This window comes from Vulpes lagopus, chromosome 2 (assembly GCF_018345385.1).
Source record: "Vulpes lagopus strain Blue_001 chromosome 2, ASM1834538v1, whole genome shotgun sequence".
Taxonomy (NCBI): Eukaryota; Metazoa; Chordata; class Mammalia; order Carnivora; family Canidae; genus Vulpes; species Vulpes lagopus.
Genome location: NC_054825.1, coordinates 161,242,210 through 161,252,577, shown reverse-complemented (window position 1 = coordinate 161,252,577; position 10,368 = coordinate 161,242,210). Strand labels below are relative to the sequence as shown.

Below are 10,368 nucleotides of genomic sequence, written 5' to 3'. Positions count from 1 at the left end.
GTTTCTGCTATTCTTATGATGTCATCAAGATAGCGTATTATTACACTTGGTACCTATATCAAAGTCAAATCCCTCCTAATCAAATTGAGACAGCACACTGGTGAATTCAGGTAACTGGCAATAGAGTAAATGTAAACTAAGGTCCTTCTTACTCAAAGCTCAACTGCAGTTAGCCCTTTTCTTATATAAGGCTGAGAGAAGAAGCATTTGCACAGTCAATGAGAACCAGTCTCCCTAGGCATGCTGAAATTCTTGCGCTGTTGGGATAATGTGAGGGACTGCTAATGCCATGGGTGGCATTGCTTTATTTAAGCTTCAATAGCCTGTTAGTCTCCATGAGCCATCTACTCTTTTCAAGTGTCATAGGGGCTATTGTACAGAGAATTTGTTGGAATCAGTACACCAGTTTCTCACACATCACCAATATAATCTATATTGCTTCAATCTTCACCGTAATTAATTTGAAATGGTCCCCAGTGATTCAAGGTCAGGTTTCTCATTGTTTTGTTTTCTAGCTGGTAGGTTGAGATTAAGTGAAGATAAAGTCCACAATAGTCCCAGGGTGGCTCGTGGCCATTTAGCCTCATCATCTTTCCACATTTCTCCACCATGTTCACATTAGAAACAGACTAGTAGACTGGATTTTACCAGTCTGTTTGTCTGGGACAAACAAGTTGCCACAAAACTCTAACAAGAATGGGGAACAAAGCAGAGGAACACTTTTTAAGAAAGATTTTATTTATTCATTCATGAGAGACACACAGAGAGAGAGGCAGAGACATAGTCAGAGGGAGAAGCAGGCTCTCTGCAGGGAGCCGAATGTGGGACAGGATCCCGGATCCCAGGATCACGCCCTGAGCTGAAGGCAGATGCTTAACTGCTACACCACCCAGGCATCTCAGGAGAGGAACACTTTTTTTTAAAATTAATTTTTATTGGTGTTCAATTTACCAACATACAGAAAAACACCCAGTGCTCATCCCGTCAAGTGTCCCCCTCAGTGCCCGTCACCCATTCCCCCCTACCCTCCGCCCTCCTCCCCTTCCACCACCCCTAGTTCGTTTCCCAGAGTTAGGAGTCTTTATGTTCTGTCTCCCTTCCTGATATTTCCCACACATTTCTTTTCCCTTCCTTTATATTCCCTTTCACTATTATTTATATTCCCCAAATGAATGAGAACATACACTGTTTGGAGAGGAACACTTTTTAAGGAGAAAAGAGTTATTTTAGGAAGGCCATGACAAACTCAGTCCACTGGTGTAAACTGGGAGTTCAAAGTATAGCAGCCTTTCATTGATTGAACTGTTGCCCAGACTGAGGGATTAGGAAAGCATCTCTTCCTCTGGCTGGAGTAGTAGAGTAGAATCCAAGTGCAAGGGCAAGTCCATGTTTTCCTATTGGGTCTGCAATTGATTAGGATGGGTAGGACTCCATTAGGGCTCCCCCTGCCAAAAGTTCCTAACTCCATTTGAGTAAGGTTTCTCATTATTTTCACAGCATCTAAACAAGCACAGCTTTGGCTGTTGTCTAATGGATGAGATTTCTGCTAGCCAAATAGGTATAACCTTGTCTTAAAGCCTATAGTATATTCCTTTTCAAATTTGTCAGTTTGCTACAGTGGACAGACCCTTTATCACCTCACTCTGTTTGGGGACTTCCAGGAAACACCTTACGTTATTTCACTAATTCCATCAGTTGATGAGTTAGTTGGTAATTGACCACCCACCCCATCCCAGGTTATAAATATCTGTGAGCAGTCCTGGGGTGGGAGGTAACAACTGCAGGTATTGGGGGCACAAAGATGACCCAAAGTGAGAGAAGCCTGTCTATATTCACCTGGTTTGTGTTTGTTTTCACTGTTGGAAGAACTCCTGAGGACTTTCTCATATTCGGCTTCATCTCCTGTCATGCCACCTAACAAGCTCCACACACTTGAGGGTGACACCCATCTCCATTTCTTGTGGGCCAAAATTGTCACTAGGACCCATGGCAGGAATGTGTTCTCCAAACTCTCTTCACACCTGGAAGTAATGAAAAAGGAAGAGGAGAGGAACATAGGAGGAGAAAGAACACAAAAAGGGTAGAGGTGGGGAAAAGAGGAGGAGGAGGGAAGAAGAGCAGACCTGGTGGAGAGTGGCTGGGAAGGCACAGCTGCTAGTGTGCTCGACTGCCAGGACTTTCCCAGTTTTAGCCGGTAATCCCGCTTCTCAGGAACCTGGCCAGGCCAGGGAAAAGCAGGACGACTGGTTGCCGGAGGGCAGCAATCAGAGGAAAATCTGTGCCACCAACAGAAACTGGCAGAAGTAACAGCCTGTCATTTCTGAGGCTAAGTTATAAGACTCTGGATTCCCCCTGAGTCTCGTTCTTTCTTTCCTGAACCACTGTTGTAAGCAGGTCCACGGAGAGGCTTCCCCGCCCCCCCCCCCCGCCCCCCGACAGATCACTGGAGTCATCATCACATTTCACATTCCATCACTTACAAGACTCTATCTCCAACTGCTCGCACCAAGAGCTTTTCAATTCAGCCATTCTCAGCTTGTTGAGATCTCTCAGCTTCTAATATAACTGCCCCTCATAACTCTACTCTTTCACCTTAAGTTTAGAAATATTAACCTCTAACAGGCAGGAAGCAGCTCTGCTCCACGACGATCAAAAAGCCGAGAAGCAAGCACTGTTGGAGACCCACAAACTGCCAGGGGCGGGGCGGGGCGACTGGACTCAAGGCTCCGCCCCCACACTGGCTCCGCCCCTATCGCGCACTTCCTGCCCAGTCCCAACCCCTCTCCACGTCCCGCCTCTCGCCGGACGCAGCCCCGCCCAAGCCCCGCCCCTATAACCGCCTCTTCCACCCGCGCCTGCGCAGTTGCCTGCAGACTCGGAAGTGAATTGAGCTGAGTGAGAAACGCTCGAGTGAGTGAATTTCGGATATTCTGTTTCAGACCCGTGCTTCGCGGCCCCACAGCCTCCAGTCTTCCACACCGGGGTTCTGTGGAGGTTACTACTGCAGTCCTCGCCTTCCCGCCCACCGTGAGTCCCGGCAGCCCCGGGTCGCGGCGTCCGCGTCCGCTTACAGCCCCTCGATTGGTGGAGACCGCTGCTTCGGATGCTTTCCTGTGCTCCCATTGCTCCAAGATCCAGAAAGCTGGGGGGCCTCTGTTCTGTGCGGCGTGGGGTCAGGGCCACTGCAGCTACAGAACGCATGGGCTTCCCAGCAGGGCAGTAAGCCGTGAAGAAAAGCGGGGAGACCGACTCCTGGCTCGTCTCTGTGTCCATGAGCCCCTCGGGGGGCAGCGAGCGGCAGAGGACTGTCTTCTTACGTGTTGAGATCCTCCCTCTGTGTGTGGTTGTGTCCCAGGAAAGAGGCATAGTTCATTCCAGGCATTGAACAGCCTGTTTTCAGCACTCAAGGTCCATTTGTCAAGACTGATCTTATCCGAGAAATAAGCCCAGAGGAAGAGGAGGCAGAAATGACTCGTTCCCAGGTAGAATGCACGGTCTTGGTTGTTTCTTCTCTCTTTCCCGAAATGCTTTTTTTTTTTTTTTTTTTTTTTTTGGACTTCGTAGTGTACTCTCAAGGGATCTCCATAACGTTTGCTCGGACTTTCCCATATCTTCCTCAGTGCCTTTCATCTCCACTTACATTCCATCTCACCGCCACCCAGAGACTCGGAACTTGTGAAGAGGCCCTGCTGGGGGATCATCATGGGGAGGGTTTCGTACTCAGGTGTGAATAAGAAACCGCAAGTGGGTCTTGCGTGTGAGCGAGGTTGGCAGAGGGGATTGTTTTAGGCGTTGCATATGAGTGCACTGTCAGTTCCTTGAAGAGCAGCATTTAGAAGAACTGCACATTTTAAGCGAAATAAGTCAGGCAGAGAAAGAAATACCATATGGGGGGCAGCCCGGGTGGCTCAGCAGTTTAGCGCCGCCTTCAGTCCAGGGCGTGATCCTGGAGACCTAGGATCGAGTCCCACGTCGGGCTCCCTGCATGGAGCCTGCTTCTGCATTTCTCTCTCTCTCTCTGTCTCTCTTTCTCTCTCTCTCCTCTCTCTGTCTCATGAATAAATAAATAAAATCTTAAAAAAAAAAAGAAATACCATATGGTTTCATTCATATGGGGAATTGACGAAATGAGACTTGAACATATGGGAAGGGGGGAGAAAAAACAGAGAGGGAAACAAACCTTAAGAGACTCTTAAGGATAGAGAACAAACAGGGCTGGTGGAGGGAGGAAAGGAGGTGGGTGATGGGTTTTAAGGGGGGCACTTGTCCTGTTGATACGTAAATCACTAAATTCTACTCCTGAAAACAGTATTACAGTACATGTGAACTAACTAGAATTTAAATACAAATTTGGAAAAGGAAAGGAAAAAAAAGAACTTCATGTTTACGTGCATGAATGTGCAGGAACAGCTGGAAAATAAGACTGAGAAGGGGTAACCTGTTGTCCCTGATTTTGCGAGGCATTTGAAGCTACACAAGTGAGTCAGCATGTTTCCAGCTCTAGAATGTTACTGATTTGGATTAGGATGGAAAGTTCTGAAACATTGCAATGATAAAGGATGTTTTATTGTATAATTTGGTTATTTTTTTAAAGATTTTATTTATTTATTCATGAGAGACACAGAGAGGCAGAGATATAGGCAGAGTTCCAGGGTCCTCGCAGGGAGCCTGAGGCAGGACTCCATCCCGGACCCCAGGATCTCACCCTGAGCTGAAGGCAGATGCTCAACCACTGAGCCACCCAGCGTTCCCATGTATAATTTGTTTTAACAGTAAATGCTTTAACATCACTCACAGCATGACCACCCCATGCTCATTCATTCAGGGACTTTTGTGTAGCAGACATTTTAGGTAAAAATGTTTCAGCCATTATATCGAAGCAAAAAACTTGGTCTTTGGCATCATAGTGGCTGGAACCAAATTCCATTTCCACCAATTGTTACTAAAATACTACATTTCTTTTGCTTTAAGGTAGGCTCCACACTCAGCATGGAACCCAGTAGGGGCTTGAACTCAATGGCCTTGAGATCAAGACCTGAGAGCTGAAATCGAGTCAGATGCTTAACCCACTGAGCCACCCAGGTGCCCCTTCTTTTGCTTTATTTATTTATTTATTTATTTATTTATTTATTTATTTATTTTAGTTTAAAGTTTTTTGTTTTTTTTTTTTTTATTCATGGGGGGATGGGCAGAGACGCAGGCAGAGGGAGGAGCAGGCTTCATGCAGGGAGCCTGACATGAGATTCCATCCTGGGTCTCCAGGATCACGCCCTGGACTGAAGGCCGCACTAAACCGCTGAGCCATCGGGGCTGCCCCCTTCTTTTACTTTAAATATCACATGCTGTAATGTATATCTTTGTTTTAAGGTTAAACTCCGAACAGTATTACACATTTTGGACTAAGAAGTAAAACATCTTCCCTGTCATGTCCTCACTCATCACTCACCAGTTTTGTTTTTGTTTTTGTTTTGTTTTAATTTTTATTTATGATAGTCACAGAGAGAGAGAGAGAGAGGCAGAGACACAGGCAGAGGGAGAAGCAGGCTCCATGCACCGGGAGCCCGATGTGGGATTCGATCCCGGGTCTCCAGGATCGCGCCCTGGGCCAAAGGCAGGCGCCAAACCGCTGGGCCACCCAGGGATCCCTGTTTTTGTTTTTTTAAAGATTTATTTATTTATTTATGATAGACAGAGAGAGAGAGAGAGGCAGAGACACAGAAGGAGGGAGAAGCAGGCTCCATGTCGGGAGCCCGACCCGGGACTTGATCCCGGGACTCCAGAATCGCGCCCTGGGCCAAAGGCAGGAGCCAAACCGCTGAGCCACCCAGAGATCCCCCACTCACCAGTTTTGTAATCACTGTTGCCTGTTCTGTGGAAGATTAGGTGTATATCTTATAAAAATGCATTTACCTATCATTAGGTGATTTTAGTTAAAAATTTTCAGTGAATGTTATATTGTGATATTTTATTCTGCACACATATATTGGAGTTGTTTTCATGCTAGTAAACATAGAGATAACTTGTTCTTTTAGATTCTCATTAAAAACATTCTCTGAATGACGACACATGTATTCCACATGGTTCCCAGTGTCCAGACATCGTGTGCAGTGGTGAATGGCAGGAGCCATGGCCATGATACCCCTTGTGTCAGCCTCAGTTTTAGTGGAAATACTTCTGTTGTTTACTGCCAATCATGATATTTACTGGAATCTTCTTACTTAATAATACCCCTAATTTTTTTCAGCATGATTTTTATCCAGTAATCTTTTTTCTTTTTTTCTTTTTTTTTTATTCATGAGAGACAGAGAGAGAGAGAGGCAGAGAGACACAGGCAGAGGGAGAAGCAGGCTCCACACAGGGACCCCGACGCGGGACCTGGTCACAGGTCCCCAGGATCACACCCCGGGCTGCAGGTGGCACTAAACCGCTGCGCCACCAGAGCTGCCTTATCCAGTAATCTCTTAAAAGAGCTAAAGCTTTCATAATTTTTTTCTATTTTTATCTATTAAATTAATGTAAAACAGTAATAAATTTTACAATCTTCAAGCATTGATTTATTGGATAAACTTACTTTGCTTATGTGTAAATGGACATTTAAATGGACAAAATATTTATATTTACCTACACATATTTAGTGAAAAACACAAGGTTTTCTATTTTCATTTTTGTATTTTTTTAAACTAGGCTCCTACAGAATAATGTTGACAACAACCTAATAAAAATAAATACAATTTCCAAATGTCCATTTTACCAAAAATACTGAAATACACATGAACAACAATAAAATGATAGATTAAAAAGGTTCATCCCAGAAATCTGAGAGGACTACTTTTACTGAAAATGTGTATGTGTGCATGGATGTATGCAAGCAGAAACCTACGGTGTGTATAAAAGATGCACTCTTTCATGAATAACTTTTATATTCATTTTAACCTTTGAAAATTGTTCTTATGGGGCGTCTGGGTGGCTCAGGTAAGCAACTGACCTTTGGCTTAGGTCATGATCCCAGGGTCCTGGGATTGAGTCCCGTGTTGGGCTTCCTGCTCAGCAGGGAGTCTGCTCACTCCACTCCTGCTCAAGCACGTGTGCACTCTCGCGTGTGTGCTCTCTCTCACATAAATAAATAAAACCTTTAAAGAAAAAAAAGAAAATTGTTCTTGGGAATTTTTCATGGCTTTAAATTTTTTTCTACACTAACTCATTGGTGAATTAATCATGGTAAGAACAGTAATGTACTATGTGTGTGCGTATCTAATGACATTTTCTGCAGGTCCATGTTTTTAGCTTTGAACTTATTTCATGTTTTCTCACTTAGGAAACCCTCTATCAATGTACTTTTAATGCTGTATCTGTTACTTAACTGTGTGATTCTTCAGGTTCAATTCTAAATTCTGAACACCTGGTTCAGGTGCCGGCTCTGCCATTTCTTAGCTGTCTGACCCAAGGCGGGTTTCTAAGAGTCTTTGTGACAGTTGCCTCCTCTATAAGGTGGACACAGATCTCTCTCCAATGTTATTACACAAAATAATACCCATCTGAGTGATGTTTAGCACATCATAAATGTTCAAAACCTTTTTGTCTCTGCCATTATAATCATCATCACATTCTTAGATTTAAACTTTCTTAAAAGTCACTGTGAACGTTGTAAAGACACTGCTCATAGTGTAGCTCATCAGAGAAATAATTGGTGTGTAAAATGTACTATCTAGCGCCTCTGTATAGTCCACCTTGTGGTGAATTTTTATTTGTATATTTTGTTGTTCACAAAATTGTGGAATGTACAGTGATGTGGATTTATGTCCTCTGGTTGAGAAGCACAATAACAAAAAATTAGAGATATATGACTTGCTCAAAATTACACTGTTTTGTCACTACAGTCCAATCAGTCCTTATACATCTCTCCTATAATTTGTGTGAAGATAAGTCTCCCCATGGTCTCTTAGTGAAATGTACTTTTAATTACAGGTCCTGTTGACCTTCAGGGATGTGGCCATAGAATTTTCTCTGGAGGAGTGGCAATGCCTGGACCCTCTCAGAGGGCCTTGTACAGGGATGTAATGTTGGAGAACTATAGGAACCTGGTCTCCCTGGGTGAGGATGATGTCCCTCCAAATGTTGGCATCTGCCCTAGTGAGTTTTTTGGGAGCCCCTGCCTTGCTAGACTGTGACTGAAGTTGTATTGACTCTAAATTGAAAGCTTGAGGTGGCTTCTGGACTTTCATCTCCTGCTCTGTTCAAATGATTTGCCCACTCCTCACTAGATTAGTGTTACTTATACCACCTGTGTAATCACAAAACCTTGTAGCAAAATTTTAAGATATTGGATTCCCTGGTTTTACTCCCATGCTTTTGAGTCCGTAATTCTCAGAAGAGAGGTAGATGTCCATGTATGTAAAAGATTTGTTAAGCCAGTCAGTGGATGAAATTAGTGTAGACCCATCGGTAACATCTTCTCTCCTCAGCTGAACAAAGGCCTAGGATTATATTCTGGAAAAGTCCCAACACATAACTTTCCTTAAGCAGGAATCTCTCTGACCTGAATATTATCTCCATTTTAGGGCAAGGATGAGGGCCCAGGGCTGTGGAGGGCAAATTGAAAATAGTAGGTGGGACTATATCAAAGATGTGAACACTGGTAACAGCTGAGATAGTCAGATATGAAACTCCTTTGTCAAATATTGCTTGGGAAACTCCAAAGAGGAGAGGTCTGTGGGAAAAGAAAAGTACTTGTGAGCACTCAAAAGAAATCTTCCCCATTACTCTGCTCTGCAGACATGCAGAAACATATCCTCCAACCCCCCAGTGGCATTCCAGCCGATGCAGAGACAAAGGCAGTCTTTATCATGACCTGCAACACTATTATCTGGCTGCTCTGACCTTTTTGGTGCCTTGGCTTTGAGAGGAATGAGAGGGCTGTTTCATAGGGGTCCTCTTTCCCTCTGGTCTCTCCTTCCATACTTGATTCCATGTGTTTCCAACTGATCCATCAGTTCTTCCATAGTCCTGACTCCAGGACCTCTGCTGGTTTTCTCCTCAGTTCCTGTGTTTGGGAGACCTTCTTAGGAGATAGGAAGGCATTGGGTGCTCCTCTATTGCATTTGGGGCCTGAAGGTTGCATGTGACTGTCTCGAGGCCTCATAGCCATTTTGTCATGCCTGCTTTTGCCACATATGGAGTATAACGAGGCAGTAGGTGGATCTTCTGAGACTATTAGTCAGCAGTACTATACAGACAATGGACAGAGAGATTGTCTCTTTGAAACCCAGTTCTACATGGGAAACATGTCTTAGTTTTCTCAAAGACCGTGAAAAATCTTAACCGCCTTGCTTTACTTCTTTTGTATTACATTATTCTCCTTCCTGCACTCTGCCTAGGCTAGGGATGCAGACAAAACTTGGCTCTTCCAGATTTTGTATTTTCCTAAGTTTCTGCAATTTTGCTTGTGAAACATGTTTTCCTAGGGTCTGAGATATCCTTTTCTGCTGCGATAACCCACTTCTAGAAAATAGAAAACTTCTGGTAGACTAACCCATGGAGAGGGTTTATTAGGTAAACCGCTGAGCTACCCAGGGATCCCCCTAGGTAACAAAATTTTTGAAGAACACTTTGATTAATGCATTACAGTGCTGTCCTGCTATTTAACAGACGTGCCCATTTAAGCCACTGAGTAGAGCAGTCATCAAGTCCTAGGGATGCGGAGATAGAAGGTATCAGGAGATTCGGACTGATAAGTGATTGATAAGTAGTTATCTTTTTGCTCTTTGTGGGGTGTCACAGTGTCTCCCAAGGATACTGTGGCAATGTTGATCAAATATCTAATGATCATTGCCTTTGAGCTAGCAATCAAAGATATATGAACTTATGCCAAGGAGAACATTGTCACAACCGTTTATCTGTGAGGCTTTGACCAAACTATGGTTCATGCCAAACTGTTCCACTGCATGCAATACTGTTCAGTTTCCTATAAACAAATATAACTGTGATGCGTCTTGAGGGAACTTATGTAGCTAAATGATGCCTTCTTTTTTTTTTTTTTTTTTTAATTCCGTGGTAGCTAACATATAGTGTTACATTAGTTTCAGGTATCCAATATTATGCCTTTATTTAAAATTCTAATTTATGTTTAAGCCACATCATGTACATTTCTGTGACTAAAAATGAACTTTAAAAAATTTAATCATTAATTACATATTTTTTATGAGACTCAGAATATATGATTTGGTGTTGAATCTAAGAAACCATTGCTTAACCCAAAGTTAGGAAGATTTATACCTGTTTTATTCCAAGTATTTTTTTCTTTTTTTTTTTTTAATTTTTTATTTATTTATGATAGTCACAGAGAGAGAGAGAGGCAGAGACACAGGCGGA

At 43.4% G+C, this 10,368-nt stretch overlaps 1 long non-coding RNA gene across 2 annotated transcripts; it reads right to left on the bottom strand.

Moving 5' to 3' along the window:
- Positions 1-1,106: 1,106 nt before the first annotated feature.
- Positions 1,107-2,739, bottom strand: LOC121484479. 2 transcript variants are annotated; one of them, XR_005986050.1, is made up of 3 exons: positions 2,481-2,739; positions 2,124-2,294; positions 1,107-2,021 (listed from the first exon to the last, which is right to left on the bottom strand). It is a non-coding gene; the product is annotated as an uncharacterized LOC121484479 (long non-coding RNA). The 2 variants fall into 2 exon arrangements; XR_005986051.1 differs by having other exon boundaries at positions 2,614-2,685.
- Positions 2,740-10,368: the final 7,629 nt, after the last annotated feature.